Source organism: Perna viridis, chromosome 2 (genome assembly GCF_037379345.1).
Source record: "Perna viridis isolate PV_CMFRI_1.1 ecotype Kerala chromosome 2, ASM3737934v1, whole genome shotgun sequence".
In the NCBI taxonomy this organism is placed as follows: domain Eukaryota; kingdom Metazoa; phylum Mollusca; class Bivalvia; order Mytilida; family Mytilidae; genus Perna; species Perna viridis.
The window spans coordinates 5200366-5210664 of NC_142446.1; the positions used below are offsets into that span (position 1 = coordinate 5200366).

The 10299-nt window shown below is 33.4% G+C and overlaps 5 non-coding genes across 5 annotated transcripts; 2 read left to right on the forward strand and 3 right to left on the reverse strand.

Annotated features, from left to right (window-relative positions):
- Nucleotides 1-525: 525 nt before the first annotated feature.
- On the forward strand, nt 526-615 carry Trnay-gua (transfer RNA tyrosine (anticodon GUA)). The gene is given in 2 exon segments: nt 526-562; nt 580-615. It is a non-coding gene; the product is annotated as a tRNA-Tyr (tRNA).
- A 643-nt stretch (nt 616-1258) lies between these two features.
- Nucleotides 1259-1367, reverse strand: Trnai-uau (transfer RNA isoleucine (anticodon UAU)). The gene is made up of 2 exons: nt 1330-1367; nt 1259-1294 (listed from the first exon to the last, which is right to left on the reverse strand). It is a non-coding gene; the product is annotated as a tRNA-Ile (tRNA).
- A 7323-nt stretch (nt 1368-8690) lies between these two features.
- On the reverse strand, nt 8691-8799 carry Trnai-uau (transfer RNA isoleucine (anticodon UAU)). The gene is made up of 2 exons: nt 8762-8799; nt 8691-8726 (listed from the first exon to the last, which is right to left on the reverse strand). It is a non-coding gene; the product is annotated as a tRNA-Ile (tRNA).
- A 388-nt stretch (nt 8800-9187) lies between these two features.
- Trnay-gua (transfer RNA tyrosine (anticodon GUA)) lies at nt 9188-9277 on the forward strand. The gene is given in 2 exon segments: nt 9188-9224; nt 9242-9277. It is a non-coding gene; the product is annotated as a tRNA-Tyr (tRNA).
- A 644-nt stretch (nt 9278-9921) lies between these two features.
- Nucleotides 9922-10030, reverse strand: Trnai-uau (transfer RNA isoleucine (anticodon UAU)). The gene is made up of 2 exons: nt 9993-10030; nt 9922-9957 (listed from the first exon to the last, which is right to left on the reverse strand). It is a non-coding gene; the product is annotated as a tRNA-Ile (tRNA).
- Nucleotides 10031-10299: the final 269 nt, after the last annotated feature.

Below are 10299 nucleotides of genomic sequence, written 5' to 3' on the forward strand. Positions count from 1 at the left end.
TCCAATAAAAGAATATCCACATGTGCGGATGACTCGTAAAAACGAGAAAAACTTTTCGATTTTTCACCCAGCTCAGAAAACGTGGCCGTCGTCTCAAACCGGAAACCGCGCGCGCTAACCGATTGTGCCACCGGAGCAATGTTACAAACTGCCATATTTTTTCAACATTTATGATACAGCAAAGATTCAAGTTGCTTGTAAAATATTCGTATAGTCCAAACCCTTTTAGACGGCTTAAAAAGCTATGCAATTGATATAGATTATTTTTTGCAAATTTTTCAAACTACAATGCGAACATGATAAGGAAAAAACAATCTGGCTGCAGTTTTTCGTTGATTTCTCTCTAGCTCTTTTCTTTCATTCATTTCGGAGTTTGACGAAAGGGCGTGAATATTCATTTGCAACTGAAACATAAAATAAATGGAAAAAAACCCAAAATCATGATCTTAAATGTATTTTGAACTCCGACCTTTAAAATGTATGCCGCAGAAATAAAAGGTAAAAATAATGACAGCCTAGTATGATCCCGTGATAGCTCAGTTGGTAGAGCGGAGGACTGTAGTGGATTGTAAACTAGTCATCCTTAGGTCGGTGGTTCGAATCCGCCTCGCGGGATATAATTTTTTTTTTCGGTCTCTCTAAACACTGCAAAATCTCTCCTGATCATTATCTTGGGAAAGGTGTAGACAATAGTTTTACAGCCAACGATTGCAACTAACGAAAACTCGAATGCTAATGCGTGTTTTGTTTTGCACCAACTCAGGTCTGAAGATCCTTCAAATATCTTGTCACTTACTCGTAACATTGATTAACAACTGCTAAGAATTAACTTTGCCAGAGGCAAAACCAACTTGGAAAAGAAATAAAGTCTAGGGTGGTAAATGACTGCAAACAACAAGTGCCTTTATATCAAGGATGTGCATGATAATGTAACTTTCTTGACAACCAATTAGATTCCTTTCATACAAAATTCCAAACAAATTTCTCAGTACACTCATAGAAAAGACTATAACTCAAATTTCGAAGAAACGCTAGTGATCGTGATTTAGATACTTACTTGCAATTAACAGTACTATAGTGGACCATGCGATATAAAGCAATAGTGTTACTTGCGGGAAGTATCGCCTTCAACTTTTGATAGCTCGGGCACATGTTTTGGTCACAAATTCTTTGCAGAACTATTGCACAGCTTAACCCAAGTGACCATTATAATTTTGTATTGACGTTACCAGAGTATTTGAATTCCCAAACAACTAATTGCTCCGGGTGAGGATCGAACTCACAACCTCCGCATTCCTCATACTGTGCAAGCACAGTGAAGGTACTGTCTATAAGTACGGCGCGCTAACCGATTGTGCCACCGGAGCAATGTTACAAACTGCCATATTTTTTCAACATTTATGATACAGCAAAGATTCAAGTTGCTTGTAAAATATTCGTATAGTCCAAACCCTTTTAGACGGCTTAAAAAGCTATGCAATTGATATAGATTATTTTTTGCAAATTTTTCAAACTACAATGCGAACATGATAAGGAAAAACAATCTGGCTGCAGTTTTTCGTTGATTTCTCTCTAGCTCTTTTCTTTCATTCATTTCGGAGTTTGACGAAAGGGCGTGAATATTCATTTGCAACTGAAACATAAAATAAATGAAAAAAACCCAAAATCATGATCTTAAATGTATTTTGAACTCCGACCTTTAAAATGTATGCCGCAGAAATAAAAGGTAAAAATAATGACAGCCTAGTATGATCCCGTGATAGCTCAGTTGGTAGAGCGGAGGACTGTGAGAGGAGTCGAACGCACCCAAGATGTCAGACGTGTTTTGTTACAGTGTTCTTAATGTTTGTGGAATTAGTTAGATTATCAGTTTTGGAATGGATTTTCCAGCCGAAATATAGTGATATGATGGACATAGTTACACAAGTAGTAAGTTTCAGTTGACAAAATACGTATTTATATACAATTGACATTATCGTGATAGCTTCTGCCGTTTTTGATTTGAGGGTCTTGTGGAAAATTGATTTATGAATTCAATGTTGAGAGATTAATTTATGTGAAAATTGATTGTCTACCGAAAACATTAACTTCTTTGTTGAAAATTGTAAATGAACAATATACTGATTTGGGCTGGTTTTTGGATGTACCATGTTTAACATGTAAACAAAGTGTTGTCCGGAAATTATTCTGATTTTGGTGAGTTCTTCGCCATATTTGTAACTGTAAACATTTCCTGAAGTTTAATGTGTATTATATGATTGAATGTGACATATATTATCGCATAATATTTGTTGAATAGCCCCTTTTCCTGTGTTTTCGTTACAGGGAAAAGGGGGAGGGAAGGTGTGTTCGATTTGTATTCAGTGGTTTGACTAAAGACTGATGGCAAACTTTAATAATAGTGGGGGAGAAAGTTCTCGAAAAAACATGAATTTTTCAAATGAACAGTTCTCAAAGGAGAAAACCGTTTTAGTTGGGTGCCCCGTAGATGGTTTTGGTGCCGTGGAGGCTGAAATGATTATTGATGAAATTGAGAAGAAATGTGGTGTTGGAAGTGTCGTTGCATGCGTACCGAAAAATGGAGTTGGTTATGAGGTGGTACTAAGAGAGAGAAAAATGATGGAATCCGTTATTGGTGAACTATCTTTAAATGGTAAAAAGTGCGCTGTTAATGAATTAGAGGCAAGTTTTAAGTACGTTTCAATACTAAATTTAAGTATGTATGTCTCAGATCGAGAAATTATTGATAGATTTTCCAAGATTGGAGTGGAGATTGTTTCTCCGATAAAGAAGCATAGGATGAAGTCAAAGAATAATGTCTTTGACGGAACTCGTATTTTCAAAGTTAAACTTCCGCCGAACATGGCTTCAATACCGTATTCAATGAAGTTTTCAGTTAATGAAAAGGAGACGGCTTACTACCGGGTTATTCATAACCAACAAGTCAAGGTGTGCTCTGGGTGCTTTAGCTCAGAACATATATACAAAGACTGTCCAGAATTTAAATGTTTTGAATGTGGTCAGCAGGGGCACATTGGTAGAAAATGTTTAAAAAACAAGTGTGCGTTTTGTTTTCGAAAGAAAGACTATTGTAATTGCAAAGCCAGAGAAGAGTTGCAAATTGTGAATCAATTTCCACAATTTTCTTCTGAGAATTTGCAGGAAATGTTATGTCGGGAGTTGATAAAAGAAGCAGATGAGGAGGCTATGAAAACCACAGATGTGAAAGTTGGATATATGGATAAAAATTGTAAGGAGAAGGAGGTTTGTACAAGTGTGCAGGAGAATGTTGATTCTCGTGAAGGTACAGATGTAGGAGATAGTATGGAAGATGGAATCGTAAGTGTAAATGGCGATGCTAGTCATTACACTGAGGATGTAGATGAAGTGGGTTTTGGTGAAAGTGCTAAAGGTGGTGCTAGCCTTTGCACTGATGATGAGGGTGACGGTGATTGGAATGGAGATGGTATTTACATTGATGAGGAGGAGTGTTTTGAGATGGATGATGGTGTTGGTGATGACAGTGCGGAATGTGTCATAGATGATAAAGTCAAGAAAGGTACAGATAAAGAATTAAACAATATTTGTTTGAATAATTGTAATATTGAACCAGTTTTGCTTACTAAATCAAATGTTGAATTGTCTGGTGAAAATATAATTGATAAAATGTCTGATGGTTTAGGTGTTGAAAGTGCTGTCTCCCCCCTTGAACAAAATGACAGTAGCCAGGGGGAAGTCAGAAGTTCATGTGATTCTCTGGATGAGATTACTATGGACACTTTTCCCGTGGTCAGTGAAGACCAAGAGGAAAGTGGAGATACTTTCACTGTTGTAGGGAAGAAGAGAAATTACTTGGGTATTAAAAGGAGAAGTATGCTTAATATCAAGCCTAATATTAAAGCAGCAAGGTTGTCAAATTTACAAAAAGATTTGAATAGTTAATAATGGAGTGTTTAATGTTGTATATTATTAGAATTATTTTTGTGATGGCTACTTATAACTTCATAAGTTTTAATTGTAATGGTCTATGTAACCAAAGTAAAAAGGATTGTATTTTTTCATTATGTAATGAAAGAAAGTATGATATTGTATGCTTACAGGAAACATTTTGGAATAATATTATTTTTGAAGATATAAAGAATGATAAGACATTATGGAATGGTGATATTTTTGCAAGTAATAGTAACTGTAATAGACAGGGTGTTGCAATTCTTGTCAGTAAAAACCTTAAAAATGTATTTAAAGTTTGTGAATGTGTACCTGGTAGATTTATTCATATTCAAGGTAAAATCAATGATAAAATTGTAGATATTTTTAATTTGTATGTTCCTAATAGTGTAAGTGAAAAATGTGAATTTTTTGAAGATTGTAAAAGTAAAATTAAAGGAGACGGATATGTTATAGCAGCAGGTGATTTTAATACTGCACTGTCTCCTTTAGATAAAAGTGGGAAAACTGCTTTTTATGCAGATAGGTCTGTGAAATATCTTAATACTATGATGCACGATAATTGTTTGTTTGATGTCTGGAGAGACAGAAATGCAGGTGTCAAAATGTTTTCACGAAAACAAGTTGTACAAGGTTTTTTGACACAGAGTAGAATTGACTATTTTTTAGTTTCTAGTAATGTTAAGCCCTGTATTAAAAATATATTTTATAGAGATACTTGTTTTAGTGATCACTGTATTGTTAGCATGAAATTAGATTTTACAGAGGTTGAAAGAGGACCAGGTATCTGGATTTTTAACTATTCCTTATTAGATAATGAAGAATATGTAACAAGAATCAGAAAGTTATTAGAAGATGAAATATGTTCAGATTTTTATTATTCAAACCCTCTCATTTGGTGGGATAATTTGAAATTTAGTATTAAGAGAATAAGTCAAATCTATGGCAAAGAAAATCAGAAAGAGAGAAGCAAAGAATATTTTAAATTGCAAAATAAGTTACAAGAATTGTCAGTGAAGTCTGCATGTGGTATAGAAATTGATTATGTAAAATATTTAGAATTAAAAGATGAACTTGAAGCTATAGAAAAACATAGATGTAATGGTGCTATATTAAGGTCTAAATGTCAACATGCCTTAGAAAGTGACAAGAATACTGCTTATTTCTTAAGTCTAGAAAAATATAAACAAAATAAGAATTTGATAAGTACTTTGAGAAATTGTGATGGTAATGCTGTTAGTAGTACTGTGGAATTATTAGATGTTGTGCATAATTTTTATGGAAAATTATTTTCATGTGTAAATACTGACAATAATGCAATCAATGACATGTTAGATTGTGTTGATGTTAAAGTTGATGATATTGATATTACTAAATGTGATGATGATATATGTATTGATGAGATTGAACAATCATTGAAAGGAATGAAAAAAGGCAAAACGCCTGGCTCTGATGGATTGACTGTTGAATTCTATCTTTATTTTTTAAATGAATTGAAACCTGTATTGAAATATATTTATGATAGTATTGAAGAAAATAAAGTTTTATCTAGGTCTATGAGATATGGCATGATTAATTTGATATATAAGAATAGAGGTGACAAATCTGAACTTAAAAATTTCAGACCTATAACTTTATTAAATGTGGATTATAAAATACTAGCAAGAGTAATGGCTAACAGGTTTAAGTTTGTATTACCAAAAATTATATCACCTACTCAAAGTTGCTGTATTATAGGTAAAGACATTTCTGACACTACTGCAAGTGTTAGAGATATTATTGATTTGGTTGAAATGGATGATTTAGAATGTTACTTGTTGAAACTTGATCAGGAAAAAGCATTTGACAGGGTTGGACATGAATATTTATTTTCTGTCTTGCAGAAATTTGGATTTGGGGAGAAATTTATTTCTTGGATAAAAATATTTTATACAGACATTTTCAGCACTGTCAAGTGTAATGGGTTCCTGTCCAAATATTTTCAATTAAAAAACTCTGTAAAGCAAGGTTGTCCTATATCAGCTTTATTATATGTATTAGTAGCTGAACCATTGAGTACAATGATTAAAAAGAATAGTAGTATTAGAGGTTTGAATATTCCTAATACAAACGTTGAAGAAAAGATTTTTTCACATGCTGATGACACTACTTTAATTTTGTCTGACAAAAATTCAGTAGATGAAGCCTTTAGAGTTTTACATTTGTATGAACAAGCATCTGGGGCAAAATTAAATAAGGATAAATCAGAAATTTTGGCATTGGGAACTGGAAATATTTCAAAACATGAATTAGATGCTTGGAGTATTAGAGAGTGTGATGGGGTTTTACAGCTTTTAGGCATATGGATTGGTAAGGATAAATCTCTTTGTGATAGTTTGAATTGGGATTGCAAAGTACAATCTATTTTGAAGCTATTGAATTTTTGGAAAATGAGACACTTATCAATACATGGTAGATTAACTGTAATAAATACTTTATTGATGAGTAAACTTTGGTATACTCTTATGGTTGTTAATATACAAGAAAAACATTATTTAGAAATTAAGAAGATATGTATTGATTTTTTGTGGAATGATAAACCATCTCTAGTTGCATATGATGTAATAACTAATAAGGTGTTAGATGGTGGTTTAAATTTTCCTGAAATTTTTCATAAAATGTATGCATTTAGACTAAAGTTTTTAAATAGGCTATTAGATATGGATTATAATGCTGTTTGGAAAGTTACATGTCTTTATTTCTTTTCTAAAGTACAAGGAATGAATCTTGGTGTTGAAATATTGTATTGTGATTTTACTCATAGACAATTAGGATGTTTGCCTGATTTTTATAAATGTATGTTGTATGCATGGGGGAAGATACGTCATTGTATGGAAATAGAAATTAATGTGACTAACGTTTTTGATATTCCCCTCTTCTGTAATCCAATGATTGTGAATGGTGATAGTATGTTATATATGAGAACATTTATAGAAGCAGGTATTATCAAGATTAAGGATTTAGCTTATGAATGCAAGAGAGGTTTTATGAAGGACACTTATATTCAAGATATTGTATCTCAAAAGTTCCCTGATGTTTCCGTTGATAAAATTATTAAAGTAGTGAAATGTATTAAGCAATGTATTCCACAAGATTATGTAGTTTTAGTTGAAGAAAATGCAAACACTTGTAAAGCAACTGTTTTAAATATAATTTACAGCGTTAATGGTAGAAAGTATGCTTTACCTAATACAACAAGATCATTTTATGATATACTGTTAAAGACATTAACAAGAGAACCTAATTCTGTAAAATACTGGTGTGAAATATTTTCAGATTTTGATGTTCAAAAAGTACAAAAAGTTTTGAACTTTTCATTTTTACAAAGTGATTGGATTGAGTCATCATTCAAAATTTTCCATAGAGTTTTCTTCACTAAGGAGAGACTGATGAGATGCCAAATTACTGTTGATTCTATGTGTCCAGTTTGCGAAGATGTGCATGAAGACTTGGAGCACTTGATCATTGTGTGTAGATGTTTGACTCAGTTCAATGACTTTTCTAAAGATTTCCTACATAACATTCTGTGTAATAGTTCTACTAGCTTTGTCAATACTCTAGATTTCAAATATATATGTTACTTTGGTCTAGTCAAGAAGGATAAAAATATAAACTTATACTTTGTGAATACAGTTTTATGTGCTAGAAGATTCTGTGTAGTAAAGAGGAGAAATATCTCTATGAAGGATGATCATTTGATAGACATAGTGCCATATTTTAAAAATGTTCTGCAAAAACATGTGAGTTATGCATACTTGTATTATAAACAGAAGAAGTGCATGTATTTATTTGAAAAGTATTATTTAAACAAAAATCCTGTACTAAGGATAAGTAATGATGAAGTACATATTGAGTTTTAATTGAGATCTGTTGTTAATAATTGTTACAATTCTAACCAACACTGTGATAATATGAATTAATGGGAGACTAGCCCAATAATTCTTTTATGAATGTATTTATTTGAATAAAATTTTATCAAAATAAAAAAAAAAAGCGGAGGACTGTAGTGGATTGTAAACTAGTCATCCTTAGGTCGGTGGTTCGAATCCGCCTCGCGGGATATAATTTTTTTTTTCGGTCTCTCTAAACACTGCAAAATCTCTCCTGATCATTATCTTGGGAAAGGTGTAGACAATAGTTTTACAGCCAACGATTGCAACTAACGAAAACTCGAATGCTAATGCGTGTTTTGTTTTGCACCAACTCAGGTCTGAAGATCCTTCAAATATCTTGTCACTTACTCGTAACATTGATTAACAACTGCTAAGAATTAACTTTGCCAGAGGCAAAACCAACTTGGAAAAGAAATAAAGTCTAGGGTGGTAAATGACTGCAAACAACAAGTGCCTTTATATCAAGGATGTGCATGATAATGTAACTTTCTTGACAACCAATTAGATTCCTTTCATACAAAATTCCAAACAAATTTCTCAGTACACTCATAGAAAAGACTATAACTCAAATTTCGAAGAAACGCTAGTGATCGTGATTTAGATACTTACTTGCAATTAACAGTACTATAGTGGACCATGCGATATAAAGCAATAGTGTTACTTGCGGGAAGTATCGCCTTCAACTTTTGATAGCTCGGGCACATGTTTTGGTCACAAATTCTTTGCAGAACTATTGCACAGCTTAACCCAAGTGACCATTATAATTTTGTATTGACGTTACCAGAGTATTTGAATTCCCAAAAAACTAATTGCTCCGGGTGAGGATCGAACTCACAACCTCCGCATTCCTCATACTGTGCAAGCACAGTGAAGGTACTGTCTATAAGTACGGCGCGCTAACCGATTGTGCCACCGGAGCAATGTTACAAACTGCCATATTTTTTCAACATTTATGATACAGCAAAGATTCAAGTTGCTTGTAAAATATTCGTATAGTCCAAACCCTTTTAGACGGCTTAAAAAGCTATGCAATTGATATAGATTATTTTTTGCAAATTTTTCAAACTACAATGCGAACATGATAAGGAAAAAACAATCTGGCTGCAGTTTTTCGTTGATTTCTCTCTAGCTCTTTTCTTTCATTCATTTCGGAGTTTGACGAAAGGGCGTGAATATTCATTTGCAACTGAAACATAAAATAAATGGAAAAAAACCCAAAATCATGATCTTAAATGTATTTTGAACTCCGACCTTTAAAATGTATGCCGCAGAAATAAAAGGTAAAAATAATGACAGCCTAGTATGATCCCGTGATAGCTCAGTTGGTAGAGCGGAGGACTGTAGTGGATTGTAAACTAGTCATCCTTAGGTCGGTGGTTCGAATCCGCCTCGCGGGATATAATTTTTTTTTTTCGGTCTCTCTAAACACTGCAAAATCTCTCCTGATCATTATCTTGGGAAAGGTGTAGACAATAGTTTTACAGCCAACGATTGCAACTAACGAAAACTCGAATGCTAATGCGTGTTTTGTTTTGCACCAACTCAGGTCTGAAGATCCTTCAAATATCTTGTCACTTACTCGTAACATTGATTAACAACTGCTAAGAATTAACTTTGCCAGAGGCAAAACCAACTTGGAAAAGAAATAAAGTCTAGGGTGGTAAATGACTGCAAACAACAAGTGCCTTTATATCAAGGATGTGCATGATAATGTAACTTTCTTGACAACCAATTAGATTCCTTTCATACAAAATTCCAAACAAATTTCTCAGTACACTCATAGAAAAGACTATAACTCAAATTTCGAAGAAACGCTAGTGATCGTGATTTAGATACTTACTTGCAATTAACAGTACTATAGTGGACCATGCGATATAAAGCAATAGTGTTACTTGCGGGAAGTATCGCCTTCAACTTTTGATAGCTCGGGCACATGTTTTGGTCACAAATTCTTTGCAGAACTATTGCACAGCTTAACCCAAGTGACCATTATAATTTTGTATTGACGTTACCAGAGTATTTGAATTCCCAAAAAACTAATTGCTCCGGGTGAGGATCGAACTCACAACCTCCGCATTCCTCATACTGTGCAAGCACAGTGAAGGTACTGTCTATAAGTACGGCGCGCTAACCGATTGTGCCACCGGAGCAATGTTACAAACTGCCATATTTTTTCAACATTTATGATACAGCAAAGATTCAAGTTGCTTGTAAAATATTCGTATAGTCCAAACCCTTTTAGACGGCTTAAAAAGCTATGCAATTGATATAGATTATTTTTTGCAAATTTTTCAAACTACAATGCGAACATAATAAGGAAAAACAATCTGGCTGTAGTTTTTCGTTGATTTTGGGTTTTGGGTTTTTGGATGTACAATATGTAAGATGTAAACATTGTGTCGCCCGAGAATTATTCTTT